This window comes from Dasypus novemcinctus, chromosome 7, assembly GCF_030445035.2.
Source record: "Dasypus novemcinctus isolate mDasNov1 chromosome 7, mDasNov1.1.hap2, whole genome shotgun sequence".
NCBI lineage: Eukaryota > Metazoa > Chordata > Mammalia > Cingulata > Dasypodidae > Dasypus > Dasypus novemcinctus.
Window position 1 is genome coordinate 49127761 of NC_080679.1, and position 15545 is coordinate 49143305.

General features: G+C 39.9%; 1 protein-coding gene across 15 annotated transcripts in view; it reads left to right on the top strand.

Annotated features, from left to right (window-relative positions):
* HECW2 (HECT, C2 and WW domain containing E3 ubiquitin protein ligase 2) overlaps positions 1–15545 on the top strand; it is a 469060-nt gene that overhangs the window by 45626 nt on the left and 407889 nt on the right. The gene's annotated exons all lie outside the window — the stretch shown is intronic.

Consider the following 15545-nt stretch of genomic DNA (forward strand, 5'->3'; position numbering starts at 1 on the left):
TCTTTTGGCCATCAGAAGGTTCCTGCAGGGATTGTTTACATAGAGTAGGAGACAGATGGCATCCCAAGCAGAGGAGAGAAGTCAGGCATGAAGGGTCATTGTATTCCTCAAAAATTATCCACTGCACAGTTGGGAGGATAAGGTGGGGTGGAGAGTGGGCAAGACATGATTTTGACCTCCCAAAGGAGGCACTGTAAACTTAACATCCATCAGCCTAACCAGTTATTAATTTCTTCCTTTCTTGAACATTTAAAGTCATCATTCAGCCATTTGTTTTGATTATTAGTTTGGCACATTTTGGCCTCATTTGTGGTTATGTGAGTCAGTTTAAGCAGGAATCTTAACATAAATATCTTTGAACTTAAAATGATTGAACTATTTAATGGAAAAGAGGAAACTGTCTTAACTTCTTAGCTGATGTATGCAAGTGGCGCCTTGGACTCCCAGCTGGAAGGACTTTGGTTAGATTTTGTATGTAAGGGAGTTTCTCTTCCCATCTCCCTGACAGGTGGTTTCCTCCTGGCCCCTGCGTTTGCCCCCAGACTCTCTGCTATGGGCAGTAGACTACTTCTATGATGACTTAGCAGCCTAAGACGTTCACTTCACTGTTTTGTTGTCATCAAAGCTTTGGCGATGGATCTTTATGAATGACTGTAAAATCTGTGAAAAAATCAAGTCATTTTGAACATATGAGATAAGCCAGCTGGAGCTTTCCTTCTCTTACCACCATTGTAGGTTATTTAAGTGCTCAGATTGCGATTAGATTACAAAATTGTTCTTCCCTGTACAGTGTACTTTTGGTGATAACCCTTTATGCATTTGGAGGAAAGTATTCCTGTAAATGAACACTGATGAGACACAGGACTAAATTTAATGAAAAACAAGAGCAGTGTTTGACTACTGTGAACAGGAGGCATGACATAAAAGTTAGCTTTGGTTCTGTTTAACTTAGATAATGTGATCCTGGCAGAAAAACATATTTTCTTACTCTTTTCAAAGCCTTTGACACTGATGCCAGCCAAAGGCAAAGGAATTAAGGTTGTATCTGTACCTGAGGACAGATACTATGGCCTTTTTTTTTTTTTTAAATTGCAGGAGAGGTGGCTTTGAAGCTTTCGTCCAGTTTCAGTGTGTGCCTTGACATCAATGAAAGGATGTAACATTCAAAATATTTGTCACAATACTTGAGTATCTGTCAACCTTCTCACCAGGTTGCTGTCTGTATTGTGAAGTGTGCCTTTAAGAGAAAATAAAGCTTCTTGCCTAGGGCTTGCTGTGGGCCAGGTCTGAATCCACTTTCTACTGCTTTGCTTCCTACTTGGGGTAAAAATGGAAACCAGTTCTGCATGATGTATTGGACAGGGAATGGCACTGTTGAGTGAGAACATTTCCATCTTCGTTGTTAAAAGCCAGGTCTGGGCATGAAAGAGAGGACTATGTTTGAAGTTTGGTTGACCTAACAGAGGCAGCACCCAGTGCTTTCTTCGTTAGACACTGGGTGCCTCTTGAATTAGGGTGTGAATGAGGGATTAGATAGATGACTATACCTACTGGTTTGTTCATGACAGTCCCAGTTTATTTCTGTTGACCTATCTTAACGATCTAAAGTGCCCCCTTTCACATTTAAGCATGTCCTGATTTGGATGATAAAATTGTTCGAGTCCCCTAAGTATTACAGACTCTTGACTGTTGTCTTATTCTGACCCCAGGTTTTGAGTCTTTCTTTATTTCAGTCTTTTATTTGTTAAAAGCAAAGATAGAAAAGGTCAGGAAAATTTAAACTGAAACACACTATGAAAAAGAAAATGGTAAGGAAGATAGAAAAATGAGGTAATTGGTTATCATCTATTTACACATATAGGAAATAAAATAGGTTTATCCTTAAGCCATTAAGTGTCTATCTACTATGCTATATGCCCATGTTATTATTATTTTCAATCACAATAAGAATTAGTACTTGCCCATTTATGTAAGGTTGACACAAATTGAGACAACTGTAATTTGAGAGAGTAGCTTCAACAAAACCAGTTTTCAGACCTCTTGGTACATAGTTCTTGCAGATATGAATGCAAGTTTCAAGATCTAGTATTTGGTCTGATTCTTGGATATTTACTGATAGTCAGAAACTCTAGTGTGGTTATGAAGCTGTGACTCCACATTTTCTTAATTTTCAAAGTCTCTGGGCCATGAAGATAATAGGAATACCTTTGTTTTCTGTAGTCTCTTCTGATCCCAGTTTTGGAGTTAGGTCTTAGCTTTTCAAACAGAGGGTTTGTAGAGAAGGGAAGCTTGGTGTGTCCGAAATGTGAAAATTCTCACAGGGGTTTGATATTGTGCAGGTAACCTGTGAACAGTTCGTATCTGTACCAGTGCTATTTAGATGAAGCTTGTGGTGTCTATTTCTGCAAAAATGGTTATATTCCTTTGCTAAAGTCTGTAATCCTGTACCTGCAGTACTGGCCAGGAGATGTTACAATTAGTTTTGGCTGTCACCTTTTCCGTACCCATTCCACTAAAGTCCTCAGAGCTTGGTCAGCATGCCAGAATAAGAAGAAACTTGTATATCCCCTTTATAAGTTGGATAATCATGTAACTTATTTTTGTCCAAACTAGAATACTTTTGAAAGTAAAAGGAGACTAACTAGAAGGGACAGAAAATATATATAACAGAAAGTTTGTCATTTTAGCAAAAAAAGTTTTTTTAGGAGGTAGTGGAGATGGAACCCAGGAAGCAGTGGAAAGTGGGTGCTACATCCACTCCCCAGTGAGAGTTGGCCTTTTCATTTGTTTTGTTTTTTGTTTTTAGTAGGTACCAGAGATCGAACCCAGGACCTCATACATGGGAAGCAGGTGCTCAACCACTTGACCTACATCTGCTCCCTAGCAGTTTTTAGGTGTACATTTCAGTGTCATTAATTATACTCACAATGTTGTGCAACCGTCACCACTGTCCAGTTCTAAAAGTTTTCATCATTCTGACAGAAACCCTGTACCCATAAAGCAGTAAATTCCCCATTCCCTACATTCCCCATAACCACTAATCTCCATTCTGTCTTTTTTATTTTTCCTATTCTAGATTTTCTGTGTATAACACAGTTTTTGGATCCATTCATTGACTGATGGACACTTAGGTTGTTTCCACTTTTGGCTACTGTGAATAATACTGTAATCAACATTGGTATACAAGTATCTTTTTGAGTCCCTGTTTTCAATTATTTGGTGTATTTACCTAGGACTAGGATTGCCAGGTCATACAACAATTCAGTGTTTTTGTTTGTTTGTATTTTTAGTAATTCGATGTTTAATGTTTTGAGGAACCGCCAAACTGTTTTCCATGGTGGCTGTACCGTTTTGCATTGCCAATTTCTCCATGTCTTTGCCAACACTTGTTATTTTCCATTTTTAAAATAATAGCCATCCTAGTAGGTGTGAAGTGATTCAACTCATTAGTTTTGATATATAGAATACCCATATGATGGAAAAATGTCCTTAGCTTCTCCTAGATTTTTTCAAATATATATTTATATGTGTGCATGCATATTTATGTGTGTGTGTACATGTGTACACAAATATATGTTGATCATAAATCTATAGATATGTGTATTGTGGGTTTGAAATATACCACATGAGAGGCCTAGACATTTGGAAAATTGTGACCTTCATTGTCTCTTTCATGGACTGAATTCTTAACTAAACTCTACATTGAGTCTCTCTGAGCTTTGAATCATATCCTGATCTCCTAATCTTGTCTCATTCTAATATCAATATGTTGGTATAATACTCTTACTTAAAAACCTTTGATGGCTTACTATTTTCTGTTTGATTCCCAAGGTAAGATCCATAGACAGCTTGATGGTGAGAGAGGAAAAAGCAATGAAAAAATTTCATTCATTCATCCATTCATTCATTCAATGACTATTTCTTGATCTCCTTCCATGAGTCAGTCTCTGGTCTGGGTTCTGGGGATGTACTAGTAAACAAAACAAAGATTTTCATTCTCTGGAGACTGGGGAATGGAATGCAGATAATAAACCAAATAAATTAGTAAATTACATAGCATGGTAGAAGGAGGTAAATGTTTTGGAAAAAAGTAGAACAGGATAAGTATGGTTAGTATAGGGCTCATGGGGAAAGAGACTTTTAGAAGAAAAATGAAGGAGGTGAGAGAAGTTACTCATGCAGAGATCTGGGGGAGAGAGTTCCAGTCAGAGGGAGCAGCCAGTGCAAAGGCTCACAGGTGTGGATGTATTTGGGCCTATTCAGAGGACATGCAAGAAAACCAGCATGATTGAGTGGAGAGACTAGCAGTACGTAGGGCATGAGATCAAGAGGTGGTCTGGATGGCATAGCACCTAGGGCCTTGAGTTATGAGAGTAATTCCATTCAGTAGAAATTCCATTATGTTATTATTTTTTTAAAGATTTATTTCTTAATTTTTAAAAATTTCTCTCCACCCCCTCCCTGCCCCCAGTTTTCTGCTCTCTCTGTCCATTTGCTGTGTGTTCTTCTGTGTCTGCTTATATTCTTGTCAGTGGCACTGGGAATCTGTGTCTCTTTTTGTTGCGTCATCTTGCTGCATCAGCTCTCCATGTGTGTAGTGCCATTCCTGGGCAGGCTGCGCTTTTTTCGTGCTGGGCAGCTCTCCTTATGGGGTGCACTCCTTGCGCGTGGGGCTCCCCTATGTGGGGACACCCCTGCGTGGCCTGGCACTCCTTGTGCACATCAGCACTGCACATGGGCCAGCTTATCACACAGGCCAGGAGACCCTGGGTTTGAACCCTGGACCTCCCATGTGGTAGGTAGATGCTCAATCCATTGAGCCAAATCCGCTTCCCAACCATCATGTTCTTAAAATTCATTATAGTATTAAAAATTGTGTGTTTGCCACATGATTGCACTGGCCAGTATAGGTGGCTCACAGTTTGCCAGTATTGTCCTTGGTTAATATAATATTGGTCAATTTAATTTTCATATCATTTGTTTATTATTTACTTACTAAAGCAGCATTTTTTGTTGTTACTGTTTTTAAGTTGTTTCCCCATTTCACAAAAATAGATCAGTGGCTCAAAAGTGATTCATTGGGTATATGGGAACCTCTTTTATATATATATATAAAAATATATATATATATTTAAAGATTTATTTTTTATTTATTTTCTCTCTCCATCTCCCCCACCCCCCGCCCCAGTTGTCTGTTCTCTGTGTCCATTTGCTGTGTGTTCTTCTTTTTGTCCTCTTCTGATTGTTGTCAGCGGCACGGGAATCTGTGTTTCTTTTTGTTGCATCATCTTGCTGTGTCAGGTGTCCATGTGTGCAGTACCCTTCCTGGGCAGGCTGCACTTTCTTTCATGCTGGGTGGCTCTCCTTGTGGGGCACACTCCTTGCACGTGGGGTTCTCCTACACAGGGGACACCCCTGCATGGCACAGCACTCCTTACACGCATCAGCACTGTGCGTGGGCCAGCTCTACACGGGTCAAGGAGGCCCGGGGTTTGAACCACGGACCTCCCATGTGGTAGACAGGCGCCCTATCCACTGGGCCAAGTCCGCTTCCCTTATATTTTTTAATGTAACATTTTTGTGATCTATGTATCTTAAAAAAAAATGCAATTCAAAATGATGGGGTGGGGGAGTGGGGGATGGGGTGGGGGAGTGGGGAGTGGGGTATATGGGAACCTCATGGTTTTTAATGTAACTTTTTTTGTCATCTATTGAGTTTAAAAAAAGATAATTAAAAAATAAAATAAAGTATAGAAAAGTGATTCATTTTTATACCATTGAAGTATAAAAATAGTAGTGAATATAGTAATGTAAATGTTATAGTTTAGAAAATTATGAATATGCATAGAGAATTGGGTCCCACTGCAAATATAAAATGTTAATCTGTTTTTATAGAGACAAGGGAATCAGTAAGAGTGATGATTTCAAAACAGTAGCTTAAATTGAAAAGTGCAATTGAAAGTATGATGATCTGTATCAAAACACTGATTTTTATTGGACTTGCCATTTATTTACTCCTAATCCCTAGCCATTGCCTGTTATGAAACTTTGCCCAATAGTGGCATGAAGCCATGGATGTTTTGTGTTGTTTTAAAACAAAGCACAGTGACTTCTCTGTTTTGCTATTGAAGTTTTCCAGAACAAGCACACAAGAATGCTTCCTTTTGGAAATTAATGTATTATATATTGCTAAAGGTAATATAGGCTAGTAGCATCATTAAAATATCCTTGTAGCAAAACTAAGTATGAGTCATATATTTTAAGACACTTGGAAAATCAGCTGGAAAGTTAAAGGCAAACATTATCCTTCGAGAGAAACAAAAGTTAGTGACAAAATTCCTTTGTCAAGTGACACTATTGGCTCTTGCGTAGTATCAGTGGAGTAGAGTGTGAAAGAGCTATTGCTATCAAGTGCATGCTAGCAGATATTTCACTTTACGGTTGGATGAAGCCACCGATGTCATGCAGAGAATGAATCAGCTCTTGGCATATGTTCAGGGAGGAGTGTTTGGTGATGCTTTGTTCATTTATCACTGAAACCCATGCTACAAGGGGAGACTTCTTTTGGTTAACCATTACTTTATGAGACTGGAAAAGTTGCTCAGGGGTCAGGACTGACAGCACAGGTTTCAGGTACAGATAAAAAGGTGGTGATGGCTTTGGGAAGAAAAGTAGTTGCATCTAGAGGCAAATTCACATGCTAGTCAATTCACAGAGATTATGTATGTGTCTTTGATCTTGAGCAGATGCTGAAGGAAATAGTGAACACTGTGAGTACAACCCATTGTGGTCCCTGAACATTTGAGTGTGTGGTGTAAAATGATTAGCAGTGAGTGTGACTGCTTTTCCACACTGATGTACACTGGCTACCTAGGGAAAAAGTGTTCATATAATATTTTTTTTCCGTGAAGTGAGATTAAAAATGTTTCTTCATGACAATTATTAGAAACTATTTATCTAGTGTCATATTTTAGCAATATACTCAGCCCACTGGGAGCCATGGCAAGGACAGGGACAAAAGAGAGAATTTTTAACAAATAAAACATCTATCACAGTCTTAGACTCTGAAATTTTTGTGTTAGAGAAAGCTGGAAGTCGACATGGACCATAACGGGTTAACTATGTAATAGTCTGAGCAGTGAACACTCCTTTAAACCATAAGCATGTTATCTCGCAGTGACCCTTTAGAAGTATAGGAGCTCAAAACTTAGACCCAGTGATTTTTGATGGGAGAGAGTACAAATGTACACTCGGCATTTGAGAACCACAATGGAGGAACGCAGGCTTTCAGGGTTCTGCAGGATACTGAGAGAGGTAAGTGGAGAAGTCAGAAAGTTGGACATGGTCCTTTTTATGCTTTTGTCTGTCTTTGCTTCAGACAAATGGATTTGATAGTCAAAGGTTTCAGGGCATGATCTCTCTCTCCCTTGACCTAACTTTAAAAAATTAAATTATCTCTTGTGGTCTTAGAGTAATATTAGATGTTCTCTGCACAGGCCTCCTCACTCTCTCCTTCCCTCTCTTCTTCCCTCCCTCCATCTATTCTTCTCTACTTCCCTTCTGTCTTTCCTTCTTCACACCATTGGGTTGGCATCTTCAAACTAAAAGAGACTTTGAGAGTTCACTTCCTGTATCTCCCATGTTTTTAGGTAGGCGTATTTGCTATCCAGGGCAAGAGGGTTAAGGGCCTCTTGATGAGGTAAATTCTGTGCCTTGCTCAGCTAACGCACTCTAATGTGTAATATCCAGTTTTGGCATATATTTAAATTAAAATACCCATTCTCAATAAAGATCCATTTCCTCTCTTTTTCGACTTTAATAAAGACAGAGAGCAGCTGGTCATTGTTTTGTATCTAATAATGCTTCTGTACTGATGGCCATTAGTTAATTCTAAGGCAAAAGTCATTCATACATAATTCATTGATCAAGCATGTATTGAGAGCCTCATATGTGCCAGCCTATATGCTAAGTGCTGTGGGTATAAAATAGGTTTATAATTAGACATGGCCTTTGTGATGGTAAAGTTCATGCATCCTGGGGCTCTTTTTCCCTGGAGAGTCCTGACTAATATAGCCCTGCACAGGTAAAAGAAGGAAGCTAGTCAGAGAAATAGGCAGCAAATATGTAAATGAATGAATGATGAATGAATATATAATTGCAAAACAAATGTGGCAAAGTTAACATTTGTTAAATCTGAACTTTCAAATTGTTCTATATATTTGTAGTAGTTCATAAGCAAAAGTGAGAAGGCATAGTTGCAAAATGTGGTAGGTGTTTTATAGGGGGAGGCTTTGTTAATGGAGTATAACTAAGCCCTCCTGTAGATGGAGTGTTCAGGGAAGACCTGAAGTGTAATTCATCATTTCTGTTTGGACAGGATTCAGGGAAGAGTCATAAAGATGGTTGATGACCGAGTTGAAAATAAGACCGATAAGAATAGTTTCAAAGAACTGGAATGCTGAGCAGGAGCAGAATGCTTCTCCTGATGCAGCAATTTAGGTGATCATATTCTTAAATTTATAGGAATGTTTGCACATCCACATTCTCTTCACTTGTCTCCCATGGTCAACCACAGGTGAGACAATGATTCAGATTAGAATTATGGCTTATAGTAAAATTTATTTATTTTTTGCTCTGCAGTTGAGGAGAAATCAAAAGGACTTGAGATACAAACTGGTCATCTACTTTCTTTTTTTAATTTAATTTAATTTTTTTTGTCTTTATTTTCTTAATGTTACATTCAAAATATATGAATATACCCCCCATAACAACAACCTCCTCCATCATCATGAGACATTCATTGCATTTGGTGAATACATCTCTGAGCACCTCTGCACCTCATGGTCAGTGGTCCACATCATAGCCACACTCTCCCACCCAGTGGGCCATGGGAGGACATACAATGTCTGGTAACTGTCCCTGTTGTCCCAGGACAACTCCAAGTCTCAAAAACGCCCCCACATCTCTTCTCTTCCTCCCACTCCCTACCCCCAGCAGCCACCATGGCCACTTTCTCAACACCAATGCCACATTTTCTTCAATTACTAATCACAAAAGTTGATGAATAGAATATCAGTAAGTATACTCTAATCCATACTCTATTCCTCCATCCTGTGGACCTTAGAATGGTTGTGTCCATTCCACATCTATATCAAGAGGGGGCTTAGATTCCACATGGATGCTGGATGCAATACTCCTTCTTTCAGTTGTAGGCACTCTTGGCTCCCTGGTGTGGTGGTTGACCTTCTTCACCTCCATGTTAGCTGAGTGGGATAAGTCCAACAAACCATAGTGTAGGGGTTGCAAGTCTGTTGAGGCTCAGGGCCTGGCTATCATGACTCCCGGGGATGAGCCTCCCTGGCGCTGAAGGATTACTATCAAGTACCAGCTGATGATGTAACTAGAAAATGACCTTAAATAAAAGGGTCAACTCGGACCAGCAGAATATCTCAATCTACATATAATACCAGGAGTTAAAAATGGTTTTTGACCTGAATGAAAGGGGGAAATGGAAAGGACAAATGAGTGTATATGGCTATGAGTCTCCAGAAAGAGCCGGGAGGTTATCAGAGGGGTTGCCCTTATGCACACCTGAGCAGAGTCCCAGAGACAGATAAAGTAGATACAAGCCCAGGTATTGGTTCTTCTGAGGGCTACAGAAACCCACAGGTTCTATGGTCATGGCAGATGGAGTTCAGTGCCATGTCAGTTGGCCCTACTTTGGAGTTTGTGTTTCTGTGTGATGGAGCTGGACTCAGATGTGATCTTTGTCCACAAGTCTCTCTTGTTACTTTTACCGGAACTGTAGTTGGTACTGGGGTTTAATGTATACTCAGGGGACCTGAATCTCTGGACTGACCATGTGATAGCCATCTACTTTCATATAAACCTCTCTTGGTATTCTTAATAAGTGGTCAAGTTCTTAGGAGACACTGTCCATGAGTCCTTCACTTAGACTGGGAGAGAATGAAACAAGCACTCTAATTTACTTTATTTATTTATTTTTTCTTTTAACCTCTTCTCTACTTTCTTTTCTTTTTTCCCTCTCTTTATTGTTTTTTTAAATGTTACATTTAAAAAATATAAGTGGTCCCCATATATCTCCCACTTCCCTCACCCTACTTCCCCCACATCAACAACCTCTTTCATCATCATGGCACATTCATTGCATTTGATGAATACGTCTTGGAGCCCTGCTGCACCACATTGATAATGGTTTACATTGTAGCTTACATTCTCCCCCAGTCCACCCAGTGGGCCATGACAGGACATACAATGTCCAGCATCTGTCCCTGCAGTACCACCCAAGACAACTGCAAGTCCTGAAAATGCCCCCACATCTTATCTCTTCTTCCTTCTCCTATCCTCAGCAGCTACCATGGCCACTTTCTCCACATCAATGCTACAATTTCTTCCATTACTAATCACAGTAGTTCCATAGTAGAATATCAGTAAGTCCATTCTAATCCATACTCTATTCCTCCATCCTGTGGGTCTAGGATGGTTATGTCCACACCACCTCTATTTACTTTAATCTCACCACCCCCAAAAACCCCCCTCATCTCTACCTCAGTAATTTTACCACAGGTAACACCTCCTACCTGGCATGTCTACCACTTCTACTTACTCTTTCAGGCCTCTTGTCTCTACTGCCCTTCTGTATAAAATTTGAAGACAGGTTTTCATCATTTTTTCCCCTAAAGAATAAGATATTTCTTCAAATGTAGCTGCCCTAGGCCTTGATTGGCAGTAAGGATGGGGATGGAGTAAGTATCCTAACCTGGAAAGGAATGGAGGGGAGTGTCCCCCCAGATGCTGATATGCCACCCGCTTGGGAACCACTGTTTTCTAGCAATACCATCATAATCATCTGCTGTTTTGGGTGGTGCACTAGTTATTTTCTTTCCTGTTAGTTTTCTTGACAACTAGATTTTAAGCATTCTGAATATATGGAACCTTGACTGATACTCCTGATGAATGCCCATTATTGACCACCTAGTTAATATAAAATAACTAATGCTTAATGGATGATGGAACCATCTATTTCTTCCTCATGGACAATTATAAAGGCTGTTATTTATGTAAATCAGATATTAAGCTGGCACAGGATGCTAAAAGATCAACATTTTTGTCATTTTAGTATGGCAGTAAGTCAAATCCTAGAGGTCTAGTTCATTCAGATAATTCTCATCTCCTCTTCCTTTGTAAATCTTCTAGCTGCTTGCTATTCAGAGTATAGTCCACAGTCCAGCAGCATCACATCACCTGGGAACTTGTTTGAAATAGAGAATCTCAGCCTCTACGTCAGACCTACTGAAGCAAACTCTGCATTTTAAGAAGATCCCCTGATGTGTTGTGTGCACAGTAAAATATGAGAAGCATTGTTCTGATTCATCACAACTCAGTAGTTTTAGAGAAGCATTTATCTTCAAGGAGAAGTAGAAATGGAGATTTCATGGGTCTATGGATGAGATCCTCAGTGTTTTCCACTGTGTGGTCTGGGAGTACACTGCTGCATGTAGGAGCTTACTAGGGCAGAGGGTGCCTCTACAGGAATGTCCTGGGATAATTTAATTAAGTAGGTGATACCTAGATGTTGGTCACAATAGTGATTACAGGAAGCTGAAGCAGTTGTTGGAGTATGAAACTAGGTGAAGTTGGCTAAGGTAGAGGAACATGGCCATGCAGCCTGAAACCAAGGGATGAGGGAAGATGTCTTCCGTTTAGGATGAGAAAAAGCTTCAAACTCTCTAAGCAAACTCACAGGTCTTAAACTCCAGTGACTCAAGGGATCAGTAGGCAAGAAATGAAACGAGCTAGGTAGGCTGTACATGGAAACCTTGTGGAGTGGCGAGGCTTGCAGTACACTGGAGAGGCACGCTTCCAGGGGAAAGGAGGTGTTGCTACTCAGCTCTCCTGATTGTTGCCGCATGGGAATTTGGGTCCGGCGTGGGTGTATCTTCAGATTTTCAAAAGAAGCTGAAAACGTAAGTTTCTATATAAAAATTTTTTGATTTTAATATGTTGATATGCTATGAAAATGTTTTAAAAACAGCTCAGGCCAAATAAAATGTGTGTGCTGCTTGCTTCTATTTTGCAACCTTTGTCTGGACCTCCAGAACATATGAGGTGGCATCAGTATTTGGCTTCTTCAGTACATGGCACCAATCACAGATAGTGGAGTTTTGGCTCTGGCAGGAACCATTATGGATCTTTGCTAAGTAAAATAAATAGAAACATAAAAGAACAGAGCTCCATTTGTTTCGATGACTTGATTTAAAATACATGAGCTCTGAAGAGCTTCAGTAATGAACTGGTATTTGAAGAAGAGAGGAAGGTGTCTAAAGGAATAAAACTAGGTCCTATAAAATATAATAGAGGGAAGCGGACTTGGCCCAGTGGTTTGGGCGTCTGTCTACCACATGGGAGGTCTGCGGTTCAAACCCCGGACCTCCTTGACCTGTGTGGAGCTGGCTCATGTGCAGTGCTGATTTGCACAAGGAATGCCGAGCCACGCAGGGGTGTCCCCGCATAGGGGAGCCCCACGTGCAAGGAGTGCACCCTGTAAGGAGAGCTGCCCAGCGCGAAAGAAAGTGCAGACTGCCCAGGAATGGCGCTGCACACACGGAGAGCTGACACAACAAGATGACGCAACAAAAAGAAACACAAATTCCCGTGCCACTGACAACAGAAGCGGACAAAGAACACACAGCAAATAGACACAGAGAACAGACAACTGGGGTGGGGGAAGGGGGAAGGGGGAAAGGGGAGAGAAATAAATAAATAAATCTTAAAAAAAAATCTAATAGGGAAGTAAGCACGGGGTTGAGATGACGGTGAGGAACTGGAGACACGGAAAGCAGTTGGCGTCCCCAAGCTAGAATTGTGAGCTGCAATAGGTAAGTCAGGGCAGCGAGCTGGGACCACAGCTTGGACTATTTCCTGCTGGGGGAGAAGTGAGATTGGAGCTAGACATTGAATTAATTTATCATCAACTTCTGGGTACTGAATTTGGATGGCTGCTAATAGTCAATGTTTGCTGGAATTGGATTTTCAATTGAAGTCTTTCCTGGTGAAATTAGCATTTATTTTAAGAGTGTAAATTAGAAGAAGGAATCAAAATTCTTTCCAAAGATTTGCTATTTCTTCTATTTCTTGTTAAAGAAGAAATTCATCAAGGGTGGGTATGATGTATTATTTATTTATATTTGCATCCACAGCATCTAGCACTGTCTAGGTCAGTAATGTTTGTTGACCTAAACTGATTATAAGACAAAATTTATTTTCTATCTTGGGAAGTCCTCTGCAGGTATTCATTTTTCTTACTGATTATTTATAACAGTTATTTTTTTAAATTGAGGTATAACTCACATACTATAAAATTCACTCTTTAAAGTATATAATTCATTTTCTTCGGGAAAAAAAAAAAACAAATGGCAGTGGATAGTTGCAGTGGCTTCCATGGAGGGTTCAGCAGTTGGACCTGGCCAAGGTCGCAGCTATAGTAGGTTCCCAGGCTGAGGCTGCTGAACTCGCAGAGGCAAGGTGGAGGAAAAGGAGTGTCTCCCTGTCACCAGGTGGGCTGCCTGGTCAAGGAGAGGAAGATCGGGTCCCTAGAGGAGAGCTGTCTTTTCTTTCTGCTCATCAAGCAGTCTGAGATCATTGACTTTTTCCTAGAGATGTCCCTCAAGGATGAGGTTTTGAAAATTATGCCTGTGCAAAAGCAGACCCATGCTGACCAGCAGGCCAGCATCAACGCCTCGTCAGTCTGTGTGTTAAGTGCTCCAAGGCTATAGCCACCACCCATCCTAAGGGCCAATAGCCTGGCAGGTTCTCCATCATACCTGTGCGGCAGGGCTACTAGGAGAACAATATTGGCAAACCCCACGCCGTCCCTTAGAGGTGATGCTCCTATTTCCCCAGAGGCACTGTCAGTGTTTTGACCCATGTGCCCAAGGAGCTGCTGGTGGTGGCTGGTATTGACAACTGCTATGCCCTAGCCAAGACTACACAGCTGCTCTAGGCAACCTTGCCAAAGCCAACTTCAGTGCCATCTCCAAGACCTACAGCCATGTCACCCCCCACCTCCGGAAAGAGACTGAGTTCAGGTGTCCCAATTACAAATTCACTGGCCATTTTGTGAAGACCCACACTGAGTCTGTATGTATCCCATAGCATTTTTATACAAGAAAAATAAAGTGAATTATTTAAGCTTGTAAAAAAAGTGTATAATTCAGTGGTTTTTAATATATTCACAAAGTTATGCAACCATCACCACTATCTAATCCCAGAACATTTTTTTTTTTTATTACTCCACAAAGAAACCCTGTATCCATTAACAGTCACTTCCCTTCTCTTCAGCTCTTGGAAATCATTAATTTACTTTCTGTCTGTATTGATTTGCCTATTCTGGATGTTTCATACAGATGAAATCGTATAGTATGTAGTCTTTTTGTGATTGGCTTTGTTCATTTAACATAATGTTTTCATGATCTAGCCATGTTGTAGCATGTATCATTTCTTATGCAAATAATATTTATTTGTATGGATATACCACATTTTGTTTATTCATTAATTGATGGGCATTTGAAATGTTCCCACTTTTTTTTGTCTATTGTGAATAATACTGCTCTGAATTTCTGTCTACAAGTTTTTTAAATTCTCAAGTATATACTTAGGAATAGAATTGGTGGGTCATATAACTATATGTTTATTGTTTTGAGGAACTCTCAGACTGTTTTCCACATTGGGTACAATGTATTAGGGTTCTAATTTCTCCACATTCTTGCTAACACTTGTTACTGTTTTTCTTTTTAATTTTAGCCACCCTAGTGAGCTCAATATTGTATTTCATTGTAGCTTTGATTTGCACTTTCCTAATGACTGATGATGTCAAGCATCTTTTCATGTGCTTATTGGCCATCTGTATATCTTATTTGCAGAAAAGTTTTTTCTTTCAAATTCTTTGCTAAATTTTAATAGGGTTATTTACTTTTTAGGGTTGAAATGTGAGAATTCTTCATATATTTTGATTGCTAGACCCTTATGAGTTATTTGATTTGCAAATACTTTATCCCATTCTGTAGATTATCTTTTCACTTTTCTTTACAATATTCTTTGAAGCACAAAAGTTTTTAAGCTTGATGAAGGCTGATTTATCTATTTTTCCTTTGGTTGCTTATGTTTTTGGTGTCATTTTGAGCCTTGTTGGTCTGTCTATTTGGAAAGTGGGACATTGAATTCTTTAGTTACCATTGTTGATTGTCTATTTTTCCCTTTAATTTTGTCATTTTTGTTCATGTATTTTGTGGCCCTGTTGATAGATGCATATATGTTTATATTCATTATGTCTTCCTTTTGAACTGGCCTTTTTTTTTTTTTAAAGATTTATTTATTTATTTATTTAAATCCCCCCTCCTCCGGTTGTCTGTTCTCTGTGTCTATTTGCTGCGTCTTGTTTCTTTGTCCGCTTCTGTTGTTCAGCGGCAGGGGAAGTGTGGGCGGCGCCATTCCTGGGCAGGCTGCACTTTCTTTCGCGCTGGGCG